Source organism: Zerene cesonia, chromosome 20, assembly GCF_012273895.1.
Source record: "Zerene cesonia ecotype Mississippi chromosome 20, Zerene_cesonia_1.1, whole genome shotgun sequence".
Taxonomy (NCBI): Eukaryota; Metazoa; Arthropoda; class Insecta; order Lepidoptera; family Pieridae; genus Zerene; species Zerene cesonia.
The window spans coordinates 8852128-8866730 of NC_052121.1; the positions used below are offsets into that span (position 1 = coordinate 8852128).

Genomic DNA, 14603 nt, shown 5'->3' on the forward strand with positions numbered 1-14603 from the left:
AAATCAGATGTGACAAAATATGACAATTGACATTGTTCAGTGTTTACATTTTTTGTTGTTTACCTAGTTGCTATAGATAGAACGAATGAGATTAAATACCTATGTATGCATTGATTAATTTAATAATTGTTATGCGCAAAATTAAAATAAAATTACGAAATAAACAATCATCCCAACGAAAGGAAGAGTTAGCTACTATTATAAAATCAATGAAAGTGATTCACACTTCCAATAATATTCGCGAAGTGCCAAGTGTCAACCTGTGGTGCCAACATTATAGATCTACAAATCTAGATCTGTTTGCCAAATTGTCATCTAGCAAATAAAATATTATTGACAAAAATAAATAAAGACATTTATTATGTTAATTCTGTGATAGTTTAGTAATAGGTTGTGTAGTGTTTTATAAGTGGACTTTTTGTGATAAAGATAGAGAAACCATGGATGACCTGGGTAAGTCATTTGTTATCACCATAACCTGTTTGGCGAAGTCTCAGCGAAATGACGTGTTTTTGTGGTATATACTGTTGTTAATTTTGGTACTAATAAAATACAAATCTGTGTCTTAAAAAATCGCACTCCCAGACCTAGGCAAAATCGTGCTAGGAACTTGAAATTGGTTGTTTACGAGTTGTTGTTTTAAATACAAAAAAAAATCTCTGTTCTTTGCGATATTTTCTCTTAAAACATCAGTTAATTAACAACTATATGTAACCCGCGGCGTCACAAGCGTGGTACCCGGGTAAAATGTAGCCTATTTGCTAACCCAGACTATAATCTATCCCTGTACCAAATTTCGTATAGATACGATAAGCTGTTCTCGCGTGAAAAAAAAAAAACAAACAACAGATAGAAACTTCATAGATCCACTCATCCATTTCGCTTTCCATCCATCCATCCATACTTACAAATTATTGCGATGATAATACTAGTATGTAGTATAACAGCATCAATATAACATTTTTATCGATATAACACTTCTATAATGCAAAGTAAATTTTATTTATCAATATCAAAGTGCTTTTTAATACACTGGTTTATTTTAAGGGAAGGAGGCACATCTCCCGAGCCTATGATGGAACCATATGATAATAATTTCTTACCGAACACAGAAACATTTACATCATTCAGTTGTAACACCGACATAGTTATTGAGTAACAAAAATAATTACAATTGAGGTTTTGTCTTTTCTTTTTTAAAGTCAATGTCAATGGATCTGGTGGTTGAGAACCTCCTTTATTATTGGTAGAACTACAGTACCAAATATAAAACATTACGAGGCCTATGTCAAAACTGTAAGTTAGCACAATCAAGTAACAACTATGACATGTTGCATATAACAATACAAAAAATGGATTAAAAGAAAAATTGACCTTTCAAAAAGTTATAAAACTTGTTTTTTAACAATAACACCTATACTATTTAACTAATATCAAATTTGGTAATCTGAAAGAAACATTTTCTCATATAAAAACTTGCTGATCTGGTAAATGCTGTTCTTCCTTAGTCATATCATTCAGGTTAAGAAAAATATTTGTAAATTATAGTATAATAATAATATTTGTAAAAATATTTGTATATTAGTATTGTAAAAATATTTGGTCGATTCTCAAACCTTGAGTAGATAGGATATGCACACAAAATTTCACAAAAATTGGTCCAGCGGTTTCGGAGGATTTAACTGCATATCTCTAACAATGAACAATCTCTGTAATCTCTACAATATACATATATAAATTCTACAACAAATTTTAATGACCTACCAATTGCAGAATATAATTCAAACCGCCTTTATTAACATGACCTCTATATTGACCTTAGGTGTGATATAAAGTATATTAATACACTAAACTACTTAATATACTTAAAGTAAATAACATGAAGCGCTGTTAGAATGATTAATGACTGTTACGGCCAGCACCACACCTATAGTAAGAGTGATTGAGGAAAATGGACTGAATTTGGTTGGTAAATCGGTTATTATAGTATACTTATTGAGCTAGTATTACATTATTAAGTTAGTAGTCGCTTTCCGCCCGCGGCTTCGCCCGCCTGGTCAATGGAAAATCCATGGGAACGAGATGATTTTTTTTTATTCGTTTTTCTTTTATGTCATAGCGGGAACTGAGCTAGTGTAATACATGGTAAGCGATCACCACCGCCCATGAATATTCGAAGAGGTAGTACCTCTGCGACTGCGCCACCCGCTTTTAAGGGGTAAGACAAAGGATTAACGACTAGAAGGAAGGAGCGGATTGGGAAAGGTGAGGTAAAGGAAACAGGCCTCTGGCTCCCCCTTATTAAAAAACTTATAGTATAAAGCAGTAGGTAATTACATTACGGCATTGCAGGAGAAGTGGTTGCATCGTCCACTTTTAATTAGCTTAATTATCTATCGTTAAGGTTCGTTTAACATGAATGAGACTATTTGGGACACACCTAGAGTTGCATTAAAATCCCCTCCCAAAGAACATGATAGGACGACTTTAAAGCTTTTGATTTGATTAAAATGCTCCAAATTGCTTCTGCAATTTGGAAGAAAACTAAATTTCTCTTATAAAAACCAAAAACAAGTATGATCTAAAAAGACAGCAATAACTATAATGCACAGGAAAATATTAAAAGCGCAAACAGTTAACTTACCTTCTCGAAAAACTTGTTTCTCCCCTTTTGTTTAAAATTCAAACTAGCCGTCCAATGAAAATATTTTTCAACAAACTACGCCCAAATAAAATTTTCATTTGTATCGTCACCCCTAGAAAGCGATTATGCCATTAGCGCCACTTTGCTGGTTATGTCTATTATCCACGGAACAACTCGTCAAGGGTAATTTTTCGATGAGGTGCGATCCCCAGTCAGTCGATCGCGCCGATGGGTGGCTATCGTACAGTTATTTTATCCTATAAAATTAAATATGTAAAAATTTACGTTCCAGTAGGTACATATTTTGTTTTATAGGCGGGATTTATAAAAGTGATTATAACATTCGTATTTATCATGCTTAATGTCATACTAATCAGGCATTATAAGTGCAGTTTTAATGTTAAAAAGTTTTTGTTTATGTCACACATAAACGGGTTTCAATTGTGTAAATTTAATGCAAAAAATTAGTTATTTCATATTTCGTTTGAAAGTTAAGGAAGTTTTCATAAAGGGCATCGTACATTTTCAGTACAATAAGAAAAATATATCAAATCTAATTGTTGGCGTTGGCACAAATTCAATGTTTACTATTATAGTCTAGACTCGCGACGATATTGTATGTTTTGTAAATTGATTAGCAAAGTGACGAGTATGCGAACATGAGATCACTCGCGGAATTTATCATCATACAATTATGATACCACGTGGGGAATATCTGTATATAATGTAATTAAAAATGCCATAAAGGAAAATTCAGGTCAAGTCGACAGCCTTGTGAGATTACTAGATTATAACGTGTGTCTGTGTTCTTAAATTGGCATAGAACTTGTAGCTATAAGTAATCTAAGTGCTAAAGTTGAACAAAATGTAGAAAATCTTGCATATCTTCCCACTTGCATGGCAATTTAACTAATCAACTGAGATATATGCAAAAAATTCGAAACAGCCAACAGCTGTTGCTATTATGGCTGCTATTATGTTTATTCGGCTTATTCAATATTGCTACAGTGCGTTCTCACGTTACGATTCACCTACGGCAATGAGCGTACAGTCCACAGTTAACCGTGTTGATGACTACTTTTCAATGGTATATATTTGCACGTGCTACATAGACCCGTTGGTTATATAAGTGGGTTGTGTTAGCGCCGGGCTTGAGACTAGAACAAATATTGACTTCCTTATTAGAGCCCTCGCTAATATCAGGAACAATAGTTTACCTCGTAATGCGCATGGATCGTAACGTGCTAATTGCATTCATAAGTCCTTTTTCTGGGCTGTTCCACTATATCAAATGCATTATATTGCTGGTCTCCTATATTACAAAAAATGCTAAAAATACTCAATATCTCTATATGTGTGAATCCATGGTGAAATTAAGTACCATGAGTAAAAAGATAGTCGTAAGTCTTGGAAGCATTCAATCACGCATTCCCCAGCGATAAATTCTAATTTAGTTTCTCGTTCATGTCACATCTTAAAGTTTCCCAACGTTGAGGGCATATTTAGCGCGTGTGACATTTCGTCTGTTTTATTACAATCCTTAACCTAAATTAAGATGGCATACTCTCTCAGCTCTTTGCACCATGAAGCTTAACTAATGAAAATACTCAATAGTTGATTTCACTCGCGAGCAAATCTTCACGTTTATTGCCTGTTTAAGTTATAAACATATTCTGGTCATGTAAGTGAAATTTTAATGGTTGGTTTATGTGCGTGTACTATTCGTGATTCGAAGACGTTCGGTTGTAATGTTTATTACCAGTAGTGTTAGTACTTACCACCGAATTTCGGCGCATCCGGTGTTTCGATGCACAAGAACCGCCCGCCACATTTCCGTTTGTTGCTCTCACTTGATCGCTTCACGGTTTTACGACGTTCATTAAGAAGAAAGCTTGAATGTTTTGATCTACGTTTCACATCAATGTCCTGTCAGATACGTTGTTAATTACGGCCTAGCTTAAGATTAACATTATTTTAATTGGCTACATAGCTACATTGATTTTTGTCATAAATTAAATGGGCGTGACATGCATATTTATGAGATAATACCTGATTCAAAACTGTGATATACCAAGGCTCGCTCGTACATTATTTGTTAAGTAGTATCATATGTTATTCATTGCTTGAATAACTACCGTGTAACTTATATCTGATCCAGCCGGCATGGCTGAAGTGGCGTGCGCTCGCGCCGGCATACTCATTCAACGATGTATGATGTTTTAGTTGTGACTGGGACGCGTTGACGAATACTCTGCTCGCACGAGCAACGCGACCTCGTCCTTTTGACATTGTCTTATCACTTATCAGCGCTTATCTACGATCAATGGAACGGACCTCGATGTAGAGATATGACCAGTCGTTTCGGTAATTGCATTTAGTGAATTCATTTCGACACACACGTTACGCCAAACATGTGATCAGCTGATCTTAATTGATAATAATTAATTGTCGTGTTTACTGTGATACCTGGATGCTGCTTATCATATTGGTGTAGGTTGTGATTATGGCGCGTTAACCGTAGTGTCGTACAAGTGGGTGGCATAATTTTGAAAAACTGTTTCTCGATTGGCCGAAGATGGATAGGACAATGTATGGCAAGGTGCTGCCAGGCACTTATTATCCATTCCGCTGCGCTATGAAGGAGAACGGAATATCGCCGGGCTGTGAGTATTATTTATTTAATTGCGTTTAAAACGATCGGATAAATATTTTCTGCTTGTGTTGTTGTTTGCTTACTATCGAGTGCATCACAGCTGTACGTGTTTTCGTTACAAATGATCGCATTCACTCGGAGTTTCGTATATCCATCCGGCGTATTTATTTTTATAAGGTGTGCCGGTGCACTGTATCCAGTGACTATCCATTGGATGATGGTTACGGTTAGTTCTATTCACTTTTGTGATGTCGGAATGGACTGTGGCGTTCTGCTTTTGTGAGCCTCGCGAACGTTGCCAACTCTTTTAATTTTAGACGTTTTAACTTGTACGTTGAGACGTTTTGTAATATTTATTTGTCAATTCGCCTTTTTATGTTTTGTTTTTAATGGTTGTTTTATTAATAGACTTTAATTACGCGTTCTATTATTGGAGTAGGAAGTAAAGTTATAATACTAGACACATTTAAATTAAATTGTTAAAAGAATATGTTAACCTAGCTGCTCGCCCCGGTTTCACCCGTGGCACTTATATTATCCTTCTTACTAGTATTATAAATGCGAAAGTTTGTAAAGATGTGTTTGTGTTTGTTGCCCTTTCACGCAAAAACTACTGAACCGATTGCAAATGAAATTTGGTACGTAGATAGCTGGACGACTGGTATAACATAGCATATAAGCAACTTTTAATCGCGATATTCCTACGGGATACGGACCGCAAACGCGGGGCGCAAGTAGACTATGTCACCGAGTGTAATTGTAGTTTTCTAATGGTGTAAGAATTTTTGAAATCGATCCTGCCGTTCACGCGTGATGGCGTGACTTTTTTTTTTTTTTTTTTAAGTGGGGAAATCTTCCGTAGATACCCACGCCCTCCGGAGATAAAGCCGTGGGTTATGTCGGATTCCTACCGACCAAAACCCCACTGTGTTCCGTCGAGCCACTTAAGTGAAGGAGCCACGGGAGTTGATTAAAATTCGTCCGCGACCCCTTCGGCATGATGGCGTGACCTAGGGAAATAGGGATTCATTTTTATATTTGTATGTCAAATTACCTATAATTCAGTTAATGAGTGAACAGGAACATCATATGGACCAGCTTTTTGTCAAAAAAACCATTTCAAAACCATATAAAATGTTACGATCACCGACATGATAAGGATTACGTCAATAGCTCATTGTTTTCGTGCTGTATTTAATTGTGTAGCATAGGATAACAGTATAATAAAACATCTCTTAAATTGGCTCCATCCGTGCATGAAACGTGTGCCCTTAATTGTAATTAATATAACCCTTAAAATTTAAGGTACCTGTCGCTTACATTAAGGGACACTGTGAAGCCCCAAAAGAAAGATAATAAAATAAAAGAAATAATTCCAGAATATAATTATTATATAATTATAGATTATAAGAGAATATAATATAATTTCATTCGAAATTTCATGTATATAATACATCGTGTTTTTATTGACCTATTAAAGATAAAAGCTATTGTTAAATTAAAATCTGTCCTAATTGGCGGTAATTAATGATAACACAGGCCTGTCTAGATTGAACGAAATGCGATGTTTCCCACAGATTGTTTTAGGTCGCGTTAATTTTGCGCCATTACAGCAAGCTTACCGCGATTTCTTTCTTTGCTCGTTTTATGGTGACTATTCCGGGAAGGTCTCGTGGGTGGAATGATTTCATTTTATTTTTCAACCAGCGTGTTTTATTTATGGCTATTGATGTATCTATGGGGGTTTTTTATTTGTTCTTTACAATATTATGGTCTCTGGGTGGTTATTTTTTTAAATGTAAAGTTTGTGGTGACTAGCTTGAAATGTATTTGATAGAAATTTGTTGTTTTAAACGATAGAAAGTAGCTAATCAGGAGCAGGTGTGTAGATTGAAAAATCCAGCTTATCGAGAGTCAGATCTGAAATAAATCTTACGGTAGATCGTAAATCTTCAAAGCGTCAGTAAATATACATAGTAAATTATTTCAAACTGCGAGATAAGCTAGTTTGATCGTGTTTATCTTCGAGCATTGATTAAAGAAGGCAGTAGCCAAGAATTCACTTATAATGGATAACATTTCTGTTGGTATTTTTCTTTCAAAGCTATTTTATCTTTGAAATTTGTTGTTTACAGTTACGTGTATATGAGTTATGGTATATCATAATGTATCGCTTATTCTATTGTTTTAATAGCAATTGTCTATAAAAAGTCACGTGCTGCAAATAAAACCAAAAAACGTTAATGTTTTTAAATTTGATCCGAGGTGCAGCCAAGTTCTGCATCTTTTAGAAATTCTTCGGCCGTTCGTGTTAAATAGGTAAATATTTGATTTGAAGAATGAAAATCAGAAGGTGTATGAATTTTCGAATTACGATACGAAATGCTTAGTCCATCTCATACAAAATGCTGTTAGTCCTGAACCTGAGTTTCCTTAGGCCAAATGAGATTGTACATTTTACGTATGATCAATTGCAGATTATCTGAAGTTACACCTTATGTAGGCATAAATAAGTAGATTTTTTATATATCAATAAATTACTTACATCTGTTACTTGCGAGGTTACCACAAACAAATATGAGTCAATGTATATTCAAGGATGGCCACCATATGTTATGATTCTGTGGTTTAGTCTTGGTTACGCTTCTAGGAATATTTGGTTACTTTGTAAAAGTTGTGGAAATCCATTATCTGATTCAATACCGAGAAGAATAATTTGGAAGTAAGCACTTACAGTTTGGGCTTAATTTTGTCCTTCTCCATTCAACTGTCTATGCGATGCATGCAAAGGCAAGGCAGGCATGACAAGCAAGAATTGAGCTTAATATTTTTTTTTCATGCATAAATTTTACCTACAGTTATATATTTTGCTGTTTTCCATAATTGTGGAAGTAACATTGGTTATATTCGAATAGCGGTTTTTGGCGCCAAACCATGATTTTTTTTTTCTTAATCTAAACATATGGTTCTTATATAATCCTTAGATTTTCTATACTAATCAGCATGAAGGTTCCAGATTTGTTTGCAATTTTAACACTGCTAAATGTGTCGGGGTTTTTAAGTTTGTTTTGGATTTAATTCTTCAATAGATACTGTTTTTTTTTAATAAAATACCAAAAGGCGTTTTTGATATACTCAAGAAAAAAATGATTCTCTATATAACATAAACTTTTTATTTACATACGAAACAAAGCGACACAACGCACACACACCTTGTATTATGCAATCTAGCGGAATTCGCGTTTTGTCGCTTTAGAATTCATCGTGAGTACATAGAGAGATGTTGGCAAAACGTGATACGATAAATTAACAATATTTTGTAAAGGGAAACCAGTTTCCATTGAACTGTGACTAGAATAAACTTGACTCAATTTCATTATGTGCCGACCTTTGCGAGGTCGTCTGACATAATGTTATAGTCGTCATGCCGTGCATAACATTTGAACGAATATACGAATTAATAATATGTTTATTACATTTTTTTTTCATAAATACGAGTTTCGATTTGTTTGTAGATTCGATTGAGTGAAGAGGAATTTGACATTTGGTTATTATTAATTTTTGTATAATTTTAACGTAGCGTAGATTTTAATATGAAGTACATTTGAATTAATCAGTATCATCCTATATTATTTAGGTATTCTGTCAATCTGACGTCATTCTTGATGCCTCTATGAAAATAATATATATTTACAAACTCATTTAATTATCAACGTCTATTCTAATTTATTATTATGTTCCCATTAATAATATGCAATAATAATAGTGTGAATTATATAATATAATATAAAAGCATTGGAACTGTACTCTCATAATATAATAAATCCATCAATCAATCTTCAGCGGCCTATGAAATCGAAAGTTATTTATGATCTCTTTGGGGATCGAAACCAGGTCTAATTAGTAGTTTATTTTCATCTCGACTTATTCAGAGTCGTTATCCGCAAATTTCCAGTTCACAGACGAGTTATTATCAATGGAATTCCGAAACAAAGGCAAACACATCATTCGTATTTATTTAAGTCTAATATTTATATATTTTAATTAGTTGACTTCATTCGTAGAACATAACATCGTGTCTTTGAATTTATTATAACTATTGAAGCTCATACTGTGTATATAACACATATACATGTTATAATTAGAGCTATATATATTCTACTATCCTACTATCCTACTAATATTATAAATGCGAAAGTTTGTAAGGATGTGTGTGTGTGTGTGTGTTTGTTGCTCTTTAACGCAAAAACTACTGAACCGATTGCAATGAAATTTGATATGTAGACAGCTGGACAACTGGAATAACATATAGGCAACTTTTATCCCGCTATTCTTAATGGATACGGACTTACGCGGGTGAAACCGCTGGGCGCAGCTAGTAAATATATATAAATACAAAAGTAAAGGATTCATTTTATGTTATTCTGTTTCTGTATTACTCCGAGAATACCTTGATAATGTTCTGGGTATGTGGGAGACCGGAGATCCCATTTTAAAACAATCTACTATGTTTAGTAGTGCTAATGTATTTATTTGTACCAGACACCACCAGAGACCTTACGAAATAAGTTTTACTTAATGTTTAACCACCGCATGTTTCTCTTGAAATATTTCCGTTACTACGAATAAGAAATTTATTTAAAAATTTACATTTAATGCTATATAATTGAAAATTAAAGATTTTAATTTTTCATTACTGATTAGTGCACCTACTTAACAATTACATTGTACATTTCATGACGTGTCTAACGCACACTACTACGTCAATTCTTTAATGAAACGCACATGACGCGTATACCAAATTAGTATCACAATGGATTGGATGTGTATCACCGGAGACCGCTCGGTCACCGGTTCGGAAGGTCTGACCCTATATGGCGTCCCTATAGGTTATGCAATTATGTCACCTTGCCGCGAGGGTAACCAGTGCGGCGAATGGCTGTAATTGTATTGTGAATTCAATGTTTTCCCAAAATATTAAGGTCGCTGCAAGAAGTACCTACGTTAAATTGATAGGGATTTTGGGAAACTCATGTACAGTTTATTTTTGCCAAGATAATAAGGTTCATATGTTCAAATAGGTTTGTAGCAAGGGTGTCCGGTGTGTCACAATAATATTTTAGTTTAAATTAACTCAAAAGTTTTATGTTTTGATACAGTCCAAACATAGATAAATCAAAACACATAATGAGTGGAAAAAATACTAAATGTAGAGTTAATTCGCCTACCAGATGACCTAGAGCTCCGTTAAAAAGCTTTTCCTTGTTCGTTTACTGTTTACAAATCAATTATTCTAGGGATGTCAGCTTAATCATTTAAAAATTTCTAGCTTGACAGTATGTGGGTATCTTATAAATTACTCAAGATATCCAAATATGTCTATTAAAAACCATTTAGTGATATTAATTTATAATGATAGTTTTATAATAGGATTTAGAGCGTCATAATGGGACATTAAACACGAAAAGGCTTTCTCATTTGTTGTGAGTTGTGACAACTTTGAAGGTAGTCGCCGCGCCCCTAGCTCGTATGAAATTAATTAGGTACATTATATAGGGTTTGCACTCGTCACTTTTTTATAATATTAAACTGTATTTAAGTTATATGTTGATTTATATTCAATTGGTTTGTTGTTATTTGCTTGGTACTTCACAATTTAACTAAAATTATAGTGTAGTGTGTGTTAAATTTTAATTTTAGTATTACTTCGAAAAACAATTCACTCGTTAGCGGCGTTATTTTTAAGTAAGCACTTACATTCGGTACATAAATACATATTTCATTCTTTTTTCTTTCATAGGTTTATATTTAAACGTATTTCTGCATTTGCCAACCCTAACCGCAACTAATGTGGTATATTAATCTTGAATTTATTTTGCTCACACAATACATATAGAGACTCTTTGATCTTCAAGTGGCTATTGTCGCTTGACGTGCGTATATGTATTAGGTGATTATAATTTACTAAGTGCAACAATAGAACAGTAACACTTACTATATTATTAGTACGATAATCCTACGTAATATTATAAATGCGATAGTTTGTAAGGATGTGTGTGTGTTTGTTACTCTTTCACGCAAAAACTATTAAACCCATTGCAATGAAATTTGTTACGTAGATAGCTGGAGAACTGGAATAGCATATAGGTAACTTTTTATACCGATATTCCTACGGGATACGGACGTACGCTAGTGAAACCGAGGGGCGTAGCTAGTATGATAATAAATGTTCACAGAGCATAATAACGGTTAAATTTAGAAATCATTATACGTGCTATAACTTTTCCTGAAAATGCTCAATTTTTCTCAACTAATCGGTGAATGCCCTCATTAAGTCACTGCGCCATGCCAACCACTGTATCATTTTCTTTTATTTTTATCTCGGACCATTATTAGTTCTTAAAAGCCCACTCTGTCATTTTTCAACACTATACGACTATTTTTAAATAATCATAACCGAATACAGGATGTTAATAGGTGGCTAAATGATTTCATAATATTTAAATGCTTACTAGATATTGTGTTAAAATTAAACTACTGATGAAAAAAAATATAGCTTTAAGATACTAACCTTAAAGCTATATTTTTTTTTCATATTTATTCACACAACTTCGTCTGGTCTGTAACTAAATATTTTTGTACCATTTCTTTAATAGCCTAGGATTTTATTTGTTTTTTATTAATTTAAATATTATTTTAACGGTGCTATTTAATAATGTACCTAAATAAATAACCTTATTTATGAAATAATTGATTTAACTAGGTGGTGACGTTACGTGGATAAAATATTGGAATGACATGCTTCAGCGCCATCTTACATATTTTTCACAGATTAATTATTTACTGCGCGTTTCCACACATGTTCATAGTTCGATACTTCCCAACTAGAGGGCGCTATACCCAATAATTTTTTTATATAAATATTTGCTATTATAAAATTTCCAATACTGAAATGGATACTTGTAAACACACTTTGTATTTTTTAAATGTTTATTTGTAATAAAGAATAGATAATGAAAAACCCCGCTTTTATACCTACATTCGGATCGATATCATACGCACCCTGCGATGTCAAAAGTGCATTGACCAGTGCAGTCGGAAAAAGTTCCCAGGAAAATTTGCGCACCCATGCCTCAGTATTTACTTTGTAATGTCTCACCTGGTTTTCTATTGAGTCTTATTATACATTTTTTTATTTTAATACTTTATTAATAACTCCTTTGTGTGCTGCAGAAGATATTCGACATTGACCGTGAGTTTTAATATTGGCAATAAACAAAACATGTGCGTGAAATCATAGTGTTCCCAAATAACCTGGAACGTAAGTTCAGTATTATAACGGTTTTCGTGAGGAATGTTCGATTGAAATAATCCAGATCGATACTTTTTATGTTGGAGATAATGGCAGGTATGAATTTTCGTTCAATAGTACTTTATTTACGAAATCTCATTTAATTCGCAGTTTATAATACTTTTCAATTTGAAGATTATATTTTCATTAATTCTTTATTGCATTTGTAAAAAAAACAAAGCTTTTTCGCACCTAGAGCGATTTCTTCCAGACAAACATTTTTGGTATTTTTTCGGTCGCCGTGTAAATAACAATAGAGAAAATTTGAATCTACAATGTCCAATTGAGAGACAAATATTTAATTCATAAACTACTTAAAACTAATGTACTTACCAATACCAATAAAGTGTAATTTGTCCTACATTATAAATGTTATGATAAGCTAACAATTTAAAGCTCACAATTTATTAGCTCCTGTAAACAAACCAAAATCGGATGCAGGTTCGTATTTTGATACTATTGTTCCATGATTAATATTGCCAAGGTGAGAGGAAATTAACAGTTATTAATTGCTATTAGTGTTGTTGTTTTGAAAAATGTATACGTATCGATATATAAGTACATAAGCTATCTTCTACACTTACAAATAACGTTTACCTTATCTTTTCGCCGTGTTCTTTGATGTTAAGTTTAACATCTTCTTTCTTTGATGTTAAGTTTAACATTTTCTTTCGCTTATAGATTACTAGCTGCGCCCCGCGGTTTCGCCCGCGTAAGTCCGTATCCCGTAGGAAAATCGGGATAAAAAGTTGCCTATATGTTAATCCAGTTGTCAAGCTGTCTACGTACCAAATTTCATTGCAATCGGTTCAGTAGTTTTTTGCGTAAAAGAGCAACAAACACACACATCCTTACAAACTGGCGCAATTTTAATATTAGTAGGCTCGTGAAGAGTTGTAATTATAGGTACAATAATCCAAAACTTTCACACAAAACCATATTAATGTAATAAAATAATTTTAGTTAAGTATGTTTTATGTTTTTAAGTCAAATCGTGGCATAGAGCAGATAATATCGGATATATAATATTGCTAAAGTTATGATTTGATATGATGATTATTTTATGTGTATATGTTATTATATTCTCTATCAATAATTTAAAGATGTAAAATAAAAATTATAAAATTAAGGTTATAGAAAAATTAGTCTGTAATATCAAAAGTCTTACGGAATTCCTATGGGAAAATAATCGTTATTGGAGACGTAAGTATTGTTGGATGCTTTTACCCTTTTTGTGAAAAGATTATTTTAAATTGATTTTAACTTTTAACCGTAACGTTCGTTAAGTTTATGCGTATCGTTGCTCTACAAGTTTATAATGTTTTTAAATAATTTTGGTGTCTACTGTAATGATGATAAAATACTGTCGTTTCTTGTTTAATGCATTTCTTAATGTAAAAAATTTAAATATCGCTTTGAACTGATCCACTATTACATGCCCTATTTAATAAATGTCCATAATCTTTTAATTTTATTTCATACTCATTAAACACTTATGTAAATAAAAATCAATCGCCAAATGTCTTGGTAGGCCTAAACCTGCGAAGGCTCCACCAATTTGACTAATTTATTGAACGATTTTGTTTACGCACAGGGAAGATTCTTATTTAGAGATCACGGGTATCAAGTTTATAATATAAGAATCTGCTCACCCAATCTCTTCTTTCAATATAAGAAAACGTTATACATTTAAACGTAGAATATGTTACAAACAGTACAATTCGCCTTGAATACAGTTAGTTATCAAGCTTTTTTTTAATCTGCTTCATTTCGCCATATTTGTTTTGTGATAGGTCATTGTTCTTAATGATGATGGCGGTTTTATGTTCTTTCAAACGTTGAAGGCTACCAAAAATGGAATCGCCCACGATTTCGTTTCGTATCTATTAATTTTATTTTGTCGTTATCCGCCAATCACTGTTTGACCTTGTTTTAGCCGAATACTATAATTACTT

General features: G+C 33.2%; 1 long non-coding RNA gene across 1 annotated transcript; it reads right to left on the minus strand.

Moving 5' to 3' along the window:
- Nucleotides 1–2667: 2667 nt before the first annotated feature.
- LOC119835100 lies at nt 2668–5210 on the minus strand. The gene is made up of 3 exons (XR_005288026.1): nt 4694–5210; nt 4423–4570; nt 2668–2901 (listed from the first exon to the last, which is right to left on the minus strand). It is a non-coding gene; the product is annotated as an uncharacterized LOC119835100 (long non-coding RNA).
- Nucleotides 5211–14603: the final 9393 nt, after the last annotated feature.